Source organism: Neltuma alba, unplaced genomic scaffold (assembly GCF_004799145.2).
Source record: "Neltuma alba isolate B1F8T4 unplaced genomic scaffold, ASM479914v2 tig00010740_pilon, whole genome shotgun sequence".
NCBI lineage: Eukaryota > Viridiplantae > Streptophyta > Magnoliopsida > Fabales > Fabaceae > Neltuma > Neltuma alba.
This window is the reverse complement of record NW_021635567.1, coordinates 328,372-338,692: the sequence shown is the minus strand read 5'-3', so window position 1 is coordinate 338,692 and position 10,321 is coordinate 328,372. Positions and strand designations below refer to the sequence as shown.

At 29.1% G+C, this 10,321-nt stretch overlaps 1 pseudogene; it reads right to left on the bottom strand.

Moving 5' to 3' along the window:
- Positions 1–881: 881 nt before the first annotated feature.
- LOC114758630 (cytosolic sulfotransferase 12-like) lies at positions 882–1,902 on the bottom strand (annotated as a pseudogene).
- Positions 1,903–10,321: the final 8,419 nt, after the last annotated feature.

Sequence of the window (10,321 nt, the reverse complement as noted above, 5' to 3'; positions counted from 1 at the left end):
CCTCCATTCCCTCTGTTTATAATTCCCACCTACGCTGCTCCTCTTAAGCCCACCCAGATATTTTCATTTTTTTTCATTTTTGTGGTCCAAGTCCTTAAGAATACTGAAGCTATTCATCACAAAAACTCTCCATTACAAAATTTGCTTGAGGGAAAAAAGATACCAAAATGATGGAGATCTCTTTATATATATGTTTTATGGTGTCATCTATATTGTAAATGATTGATATTTGTGGTGGTTTAATTTCACTTCCAAAAATTACTTTTACGTTTTATGGGGACTGAAAAATTTTCAAAATTATAAGGACTACAAAAATTATATTTGCCTTTTAAAAATTCTGTACTTTTGAGAACATATACAAGTATAACAAGATGTACCGAAAACTTAAGAAAAATAGGCTAAAATGACATAAGATCCTTGTAGTCAACAATAAGTTGTAAAAATAATAATAAAATTGTACTGTTTATTAATTCATAAACAAAATGAGTTGATCTAAGTGGAGGTGCAGTCTAATAGTTGAAAATGAGTGCCTAAGCTGTTAGGAACAAATAAATGAAAACTGGAGAATAAGTGGATACTACAATATATGCTAACCAAAATTCAGGGAAAAGGAATCCTAGCTTGTTAACAATATACAATGCTTGTGTGGATCCACAATCAATAAGCACGTCGACGTAAGTCGAAACAAAATTCATCTTACATACTTACTTTATATTTTATAAATTATGATTAAAAAAACTGCTTATAAGTCATTCCAAACAAGCTCATAAACTTTTTCAAAAGTATATTTATGAATTCAAATAAAATATTTCGTGGTTTTACTCTAACCTTGTTATTTTAAGTATACAAGATGCATGTTTTGAAGAATGAATATGATGGATCTAAAACTTCAAGCCATGTTTCTCCAACTTCTCTTGAGTAATAGCATTAAGTCTCTCGAACATATCAGACGTCAAAAAATTTTTCCAGTCTCCAACTTCTCCACGTCTGAAAAATGTCTTATTCTCTATCCCAGACGATAATTTCCCACTTTTATTCACTTCCAAATTGCTCAAATTCTCAAAACTACATAGTTTCAATATATCATCTACAATATCAGCGTTCTCTTCCTCCTTAGAAAATCCATATGCAATAAACTCAGTTCGCTCCTTCAGAACACTAACTGGCTTGTCCTTGAGTTCCTCAAACCTCAAGAACATTATCTTCTCTGGTCTCTCCAAACTCTCCTTATAGTATCCCAAGACGTGATCCCAAAATGGCCCGTAAACACTCACTCCTTGGCAAAACTTCTCAAACCAATCCTCAGTCAAATCGAACTCTTGACTTTTTGGCATCAACCCGTATGTGAAGTGCCAGAGTGAGACAAACAGGTCCTTAGGTCTCTACATAAGTACACTATCTTACACTTTGACTGCTTCACAGACTCCGGCAATGAAACGTACGAGAGATGGCTCGAGAAGAGCCTTGGCTACGAGAGCAAGCTCAAATCAGGTGTGGTTTTCTGGAGGTAGAGTTCAAACTCCAAGAAGGTACAAGAGCATGAGGGTTACTAGTGAGGAGAGGGTGATGAGGGGTACATTTTTGGGTCGGGTTTGGATAATGGGTCTTACGGCTGGGGATAGCATAAGTGAGGGCTTTTAGCCAGGTGGTTCCAGATTTGGGTGAGGTGACGGGGAGGATGTCAGAGTCAGAAGCTTGGAAGCAATTCTGACAGTTTAGGACTCCTTGCAATTGCTTAGCAGTGAGCCAAAAGCCTTGATACTGATAAATCTGTGAGCCAATCCAACCCGTTTCAGTGGGTAAGGTGGCAAGCAAGTCCTTGCATTCTTGGGACAAGCCTTCTTCTTCCTGGAGATACTTGTGCAGCACAACATCAGAGGGTTTAGGGTTTTCTGCAGCCATGGTTATATATATATATATATATATATATATATATATAGAGGGAAAAAGTTTAACGAGACCGATATGATGGGTGAAGGTAGGGAGATTGTTGATGGATTTATATATAATGTTGATGAAGACGAAAGAAGTAGGCAAAACAGTCAGCATCTTTCCACGAGAATGGTGAGGAATATGCGAAGTTGACCATCTTTGGCCACAGTCAAAGCCGGCCGGCGCGTCGGTCACTAACAGTGGTGGTCGTTTAAGCATATACATACATACATATATATATATATATATATATATATATATATATATATAATAGAAGGCGTGCGTCATTGTCGAGGCTATTGGTTTGTGGGTTATAAGGCAAGAAGAGAACTACACAATCTTGGAATCTCCGTCGTCCTCACGAACTTTACCGCTAATGATAATAATATAATATCGAAGATTTCAGATTATTTATATGTATGTTTGTAAGAAAGACTTGAGCATCCGTGGTTCTCCGTCACTTCTCCGGCTTCATTGCCTGGTTTTTTTTTTTTTTTTTTTGCCCCGGTAATGGTTTTATTATATGTTTTAAAGTTACACAATTGAGATATTTCCAATTGCATAAAAAGTACTCCCTTGAATTAGATCATTATAATTTACAAAAATTACTCCTCTGATCTTTTTCACAAGGCAGAGAAAGAAGGTTTTTCTTGATTATATTTATAAATCACATCATTAAAATTTTTGTATAAATATATTATTATGTTCTTTATTTATTATAACATAGATTGTTATTTTTTTAAAAAAAAGTGTGTATATTATAAATAGGAGTAAAGTTAAAAAAGTTAATATTCCCTCCCTACTTTTTTATAAGAAATATTTGACCAAATCACGTATATAGAAAAGTTAGGTAAAATTGGTGAAACACAATAATATGAAAAATTGTAAATTCTTTCTTGAAAATATCGTTATTTATGAGAAGAGAGAACGTAAGAGAGAGTATATGGAAATGAATGAATGGAACTTCGGAACATGAAATGATATAGGGAAAAAGATAGAAAAATGACACTTAAATATTGAAATTCCCATTTGGTCACCTAAATAATGGAAACTCCCCTTTAAACACACATGACCAAATTAGGATTTTGACATTTGCTGAAAAGACCAAATTGCCCTTTAATTTTTTTTCTTTTTGAAGAAAACCATCAAACACCCTCATAGGCCAGTTGGCCACCGGAGCTCCGCCGGTCGGCCAACAAACGACCATTGAAACTCCGGCAGCCAACAACTATTTTCTAGGAATTTTTTTTCTAAATCTAGTAACACGATTAACAAGTTCTTTAAAACTATTAACAAGTTTGATATAGCAGTTAACAACAGGTTATTTAGGAAATTCAAAAGGTGACATTTTTACAACTTCAGTAATGCATTTAACAAGTCATGTAACAATGTTGACAACTCTCATAACACCATTGACAACTCTCATAAACATAATGATTGTCTAATAACTATTGTACAATTTTCATAAAGAGCTAATATTAAAAACATCAACTTTTATAAAAAGATTTTGTCAGTAATGTTATGAGAGTTATTAATATAATTATATGACTTGTTAACCGCATTACTCAAGTTATGAAAATGCTACTTTTTGAATTTCTTGAAAAATCTATCATTAACTTTTATATCGAACTTGTTAACGGCTTTAAAGAACTCATTAACCACGCTACAAGACGTGAGAAATTCCCTATTTATGATACCATGGCTAATCTTTTGAAGTGTAAAAAGTTCTCAGATCATATGGCTAATGGCATCATAAGAGTTATTAATATAGTTACATGACTCATTAACTACATTACTGAAGTTGTAAAAATATCACTTTTTGAATTTTTTTGAAAATCTTGTTATTAATTGTTATACCAAACTTGTTAATAGCTTTAAAGAACTTGTTAATCATGTTACTGAACTTGAAAATTTTTTTTTAAAAATAGCGGCTAGCAGCCAAAGCTTCAAAGACCAACAGCCAACTTGAACTCTAACAGGGCTCGGGTGACTGGCTGATGAAGGTACATGTTGGGTTTTTAAAAAACAATTAAGGGGAAATTTGGTTTTTTCAGCAAATTTTAAAATTCCAATCTGATCATGTGCTCAAAAGAGAATTCTCATTATTTAAGTGACCAAATGGGAATTTTAATATTGAAGTGTCATTTTTCTATCTTTTTCCAAATGATATATATATTGAGTATTAAAATTAGAAATTAACTAGAGCAAAATGGAAAAACTGGCCAAAAAAATTAAGACCTTTGCAAATATTTTTTATAAATAGGAATAATGTAGAGATGGTAATTATTTTTTATAAAAAAGGGGACGAAGGGAGTATATTTTAAGGTAAAGTTAATGCAGTTTAAAATTTTTAAAATACATTGAAAATGTCCTATAAATAGAAATAGAAGAGTACAAAAATAGTTAAGTTAATTATTTATAATAAACATATGGTAGCTTCCTTTAAATATATCACATGTAATCCTTTTCATTAAAAATTACAATCATTTGAAAAAAAAACTCTTTTAATATGCTGAATCAATAGAATTGTTTATTGAAAAAAAAATTTGCTGAACAAAGTAAATTGAGGTATTAGTATTACATTTAGGATTAAAGCAAATATCTTAACTATCTCTTATTTTAAGACCGCATATAATATAATTTTTAATTTTTAATTAATTTATATTATTGATGAAAAAAATTCATGATAAAAAATTCAGATATCAAAGATAGAAAGGAGATGAAGTGGTGGAATAATTATTTTTTAGGAAGTTAGTAACTCGGATTATAGAGTTAATTACTTTCTAATAATAAACAATTGAAATTACAATTACAGATGAGAGAAATGATCATGTGATGATTTAGAATGGAGAGAGTAATAGTTTAGAAATAATTTTTTTAAATGTTTGAATGAAAAATTTCACCGCAAAAAGTTTATTGGCTATACAGAAGAGATAAATAAATTATGTTTAATTTTAAAAAAAAAAGGCATAATTCTAGCTAGTAGCAATAAAGGTTTTGCTTATATGTATTATGAAAGACATAATTTTTTTAGTCTTAATAAATTTCAAATTCGTTAATTAAGTAATGACAAAACGAAAATCTTGAGAGAACATAAGCAAGACTAGTGTGTGATCAACATAGATATTGAGAAAGATTATGATCAATTATCTTTAATTAGAATTTTCTGCAAGCTGTTTTATCTTATAATGTTTTTTTTCTCCCAAAGTATCCTCATGTATTACACAATATAGTGAGGGATTTTTTTTATTTATTAAAAGGTAGTTGCAATGTACATAATTAGAAAGCATATTGTAAAAAAACCAACATACATATTACAAATAAATAACTTGACTAATTTTAGTATCTACAAACTAGTTGTTCAGATTTTATGTTAAAGACTAGAATGAGTATTTTATAACCTAAACAAACAGGAATCAGCGAGGAAATTTAATACTAGAATTTGCCAATTCTATCGTGAAAAACACTGTCATAAATTGATTAGTGATAAAATGAAGTAGCTGAGCCTATGAAAATCATTAGTTTGATTGATTGGGAAATCCCAGTATATCGGTGTATAAGAGAATATGGAATGCTAGCACTCTGCTACTACATATAACTTGGAAAATGGTTCGCACATGACAACCTCGTTACGTTGGTTTTCATGCAATTACGAAGGGTTTTGATATATTTGAAGACCCAAAGATATAACAGCCTCTCCTTTATCCTATCCCTACTTCAATCCCAAGATACTTATCTTTCCTACTTTCTTTTGTTGCGTTTTTCAAAAATGTTTCCTTTTCAATTATTTGTTTTTTTATTTTAAGAGCAAATTTGTAAAAAAATTATTTTAAAGTGTTGTATCTAACTGAGAAAATACTTTAAAGTGCTAATTTAAGTTATGCAAAGAGACATTGCTTTTGCTAATTCAAATCAAAAGGGAGTTATAGATAGAAAATCGGTCTTTCTGAGAATTAATGACAATGTTAAAATTGTATTGTTTTCTAGGAGTATAAGGATAACATTGCACTAAAAATTATTTTATTTTAATTTAGAAAATATAAACTTTATAAAAATACAAATTATGTTATAAATATTGTATATATGTGGATGTCCATAACCCCCAACTCTTGGGATTCTTCATAGGATTCTTGATCTTTGAATGTCTTAAACTCATAACCCCCCAATGAATTACTTTAGAGGAGTTTTTCATGTTTATTGTCATTATTCCCTTATTCATTTCTTTGTAACTCTTGGATTAGACTTGTATGGTTGGGGGCTATAAATAGAAGCCACATACAAGGCATTTGTATCCATATATGTATATGAGAAATACTCCTTGTTTTCTCTCCCAATTCTTGTCTTGCTATCCTCTTTCTACTCTCTAACTCTTTTATTTTTATAACACGTTATCAGCACGAGTTTGCTATGAAGATTTGAGGTATGAGCCCTTTGTAAATTAATATATTCTTATAGTATATGATAATACTTTCTACTAACTTCTCCTTGCCCAATTATTCTTTTTATTTTATTATCACGTCTAATTTTAATTTTCTATATATTTGCTATATATTATGTTGTTATTTTATGTTATTTATTAATTTATTCTTTTTATACATTTTAATTCTATTATCTCCCCATTGTGATATTGTGTTATTTATTTTATTTATTTTTCATACTTCTTGTTCTATTGTTGGTTTACATATATCTGTTTGGTTTATATTATGTCATTTTATATCTATCGCAGTATTATATATATATGATTATATAATGTTATTTATATTTGATTATGAATTTTAATTTATTTCATTACAATATTATTTTATTTTATTTTATTAAATGGCTAGAAGCCATATGTGATTAGATGACCAGAAGTCATATAACTTTTGCAATTGTTCTTTTGTGAAAGAACAATATGGATGCTTTTAAATGGAATGACAAGAAAAATCTATGGCACTTTGATGATTTGATAGTGACAAATATCAAAGCCCTGAAGGCTAATAGTTCAAATATCAAATGGCATAAAAGAGCTTTCTTTGAAAGATTTTTATTATAGTCCTGAAGACTAATATTTGAATAAATTGATTATGTGCTACTGAAAGTAAGGAACATGTCTATAAGAATGATAAAGAGCATGCCCACATTATACTATTGGAATTAATAATTAAAGGGCAATAATATTTGGTTTTAGCTATTAAACCATAATTGAGGAGATATTGATACCTCTATAGTAAAAAACAATTATGAGTAAATATCATAATATGACCAGAAGTCATATAGACAAATATATGTACCAATCTATTGAAAGTAAATGTTAAAATTGGTTATGAAATCAAAAGATCAAGAGATATTATGAAAAGTATGAAAATGTAGTTATAATGCTCAAGGTAATGTCTTATAGAGAAATATGTTCAAATTAGTCAAAGTTGAAAAATATAATCATTAGCCCAGAAGGCTATATCCAAAAGATTATATAATATTATTTTAAATTTCTTGTGACTGATTGGTAGAAATATATTATTATAAGTATTTGATATTAAGATATTGATAAACATTAAGAGTAGTTATCGGTCACTTTGAAATGTTAATTTATTGTGCCAATTTACCTGCATATTTATGAATATGAATTGTGAATATAATTTATTTTCATATCAATAGAATAGCCCAAAAAAAATGGTCATATTATGATATTGGTACTTTATTGTGCTATTTGTGCGCAAATTAAAGAGATGATATATTGTTCATATATTGTTTATTTATATGCTATTTGTATGATCTTAGTTTGAATGATTTATCGTGATTTATTGACAATAAATTTTACTGTGAGCATTTGAAATTATTTTCAGTTTAACTAAACAAGAAATTAGTTGAGAAAGAAAGTTAAGTATTCATACAATGTGTAAGTAATTTTTCAAAAGATATGTTTTGAGTATTACAAATTAAATAAATAATATATATTGATGTTAAGAAGTTTTGACAATAAATTCAATTTTACACTTTATTCTCAGAAAGTTTATTTTAAAAGATATTCTATATTTGTGTTCTTTTTAATTATATGAGTTTGTTTATGAGAATGAATTAAGCTTGTGCAAATGATAATTATAGTTTAAAAAATTATGATTATTGGATTAATTCAAACATTATTTAATTCTTTAAGTTTATACATTTTGAAAAAGTATAAAAGAAAATCGTATATCTACAATTAAATTAGTTTTTGCTGTGACATTTGAGAGAAAAAAATCATATATTCATGTCACATTTGAATTGAGAAAATGGAAATTTATTTAACTTTATCAGAAAATTTATTATAAATAGTTTATATTAATTTCGATTGGTTGGACAAAATCATCTTTGCAGTAAGTGTGAATTCTATAAATATTACAAGTTAAACTTATGATACTTATAACTATTTATTATTATGTATTACGATATTATTAAGATGAATTTGTCTCCTTATTCTTCTCAAATTACTTAGTTCCTGAAGAATTATGTGTAAAAATATTAATATAGTTCCTGAAGAACTAATACATATTTTTCTTTATGGGCAAATAAAGAATTAATAGTAAAAAAAATGATCCATTGATCTACATTAGAACTTCAGTTTCAAAAGAGTCAGAAAAGTAATAGCCTACTCGAATTAAAATCCATAATTATATATGAACTAGAAAGTATTTGGACTTCCAAGTGATAGAGGTTATTAGCCTATTATATGCTAGTCACTGTTTTTGAAATATATGAATAAGGAAAACATGTTTTTATGACTCACACTTGAGGGGGAGACTGTTGAAATACAAGTGTGAGTTGATGTTAGATAGAGTTCTACTTAAAACTTGTTACAGTAAACCAAAAGTTTACTCACCCAATTAATGTATAGTTGGGGTGGCTTGTTTGATTATCATAAGTAATATATATGATGTAACAAATTATTGATGATTATGTATCGACATTCATTGAAGAACCAGAAGATTCTTCATGAATAGCCAACATATTATATGATCCAAGAATTCATATGCTTCTTATTCTCAATGAGAAATTGATTACATTGATATCACTAGTTATGATGTAAAATGGATCTCTACATTTCTAGAAATATATCAAATTCAGATATATGGGCCCATACCAATAGCATGTAAACTATACAAGTATTTAATAAATTTGATAGATGCATCTATAAGATGGTTACATGTATTATTATTAATTTGCAGCTTGAAGTTTGCAAAATTACTTGAGTAATCATTATGTTGAGTGCACAAGTTCTAGACTATGAGATCCAGAAAATTTCTATTGAAAAAGATTGTGAATTTATATCCCAGAATTTCAGTGATCAACATGCATTTGTTAGAAAAATAATTGAAAAGTCTACTTAACAAAACGATCTGGCAGAATTATTAGCCTCCATGAATGGCTAGATCAATACTTTTGAGAACAAGATCTTTATCTCAGGGTTGGCTTGTTTAGTTTGATATGTTGCAACATTTATGCAAATCAAGCCAATAAAATTCTCCCAATGAAATTGGCTTTTGGTCAAGAACCAAATACTTTCCATCTTAAAAGTTTGAATGTGCAATGCTTATGTCTATTGATCCACCACAATGTACATATAGATGGATATAAAAAATTGGAATGAATGTTGGGTAAGAACCTCCTTCTTCTTGTTTGTATCTAAAAGAAACAAAAAGGATGTTTCTAAAAGAAGCAAATGAATTGAGGAGACTCATACTGCATGATTAATTGATTGTCATTCGACAAAATTTTCCCAACATGAGGGGGAGAAATTGAGTAGCTGGAAAAGATAACATATAGAATGCATTATTATTATCAAGTATAGATCCTCAGATATATGATAGTATGAACCAGAAGTTCATCAAAGAATGCATTCATGAGATATTACAAAATATGTGCCAGATGCCATTACTAACCTAAGTGAGTATTACTAAATCTCATATTCCAGCTGAAAATGCTCCAATTGGTATAAATAAAAGTGAGACATGCCTGAAGCATGAGAGATTAATCGGATTCCAATATAATTATATCGAACAAAAAGGAGCATGAAATTTAAAAGTTATATTAAGGAGGCATGTGCTCTAGAAGAGTACTGAGACATAACTAGTTGAAAAAAAGCCCCAGAAGAGGTTCAGGTACCTAAAAAGTAATGAAGAGATCTCAATAAGTTATGTCACAAGAGGAAAAATGGAACCAAAAAGATAAAGTTGTCGACAACGTTTTTTATAATAATATCACGTGATTTTAAAGAGGATCTCATATAAAAATAGAAATTTGGCCAAAAGCAAAAGGAAAAGAGAAAAGATGCAATGGAAATATAATTATTATTTTAATATGTGAAAATTATGGACCTGCAGTCCAAACACATCAAATACAAAGTTATTACGTGACATATGAATATTTTTGT